The sequence below is a fragment of the Myotis myotis genome, unplaced genomic scaffold (assembly GCF_014108235.1).
Source record: "Myotis myotis isolate mMyoMyo1 unplaced genomic scaffold, mMyoMyo1.p scaffold_m19_p_5, whole genome shotgun sequence".
In the NCBI taxonomy this organism is placed as follows: Eukaryota; Metazoa; Chordata; class Mammalia; order Chiroptera; family Vespertilionidae; genus Myotis; species Myotis myotis.
This window is the reverse complement of record NW_023416357.1, coordinates 83024499-83024867: the sequence shown is the minus strand read 5'-3', so window position 1 is coordinate 83024867 and position 369 is coordinate 83024499.

Sequence of the window (369 nt, the reverse complement as noted above, 5' to 3'; positions counted from 1 at the left end):
AATATATAAAATAAATATCAAAAATATAAATCTTTGTCGAAACCGGTTTGGCTCAGTGGATAGAGCGTCGGCCTGCGGACTGAGAGGTCCCAGGTTTGATTCCGGTCAGGGGCATGTACCTGGGTTGCGGGCATATCCCCAGTGGGGGATGTGCAGGAAGCAGCTGATCGATGTTTCTCTCTCATCGATGTTTCTAACTCTCTCTCTCCCTTCCTCTCTGTAAAAAATCAATAAAATATATTTTAAAAAAATATATAAATCTTTGTTTTACTATGGTTGCAAATATCAAAAAATTTCTATATGTGACACGGCACCAGAGTTAAGTTAGGGTTTTTCAAAATGCTGACATGCCGAGCTCAAAAGGTTCGC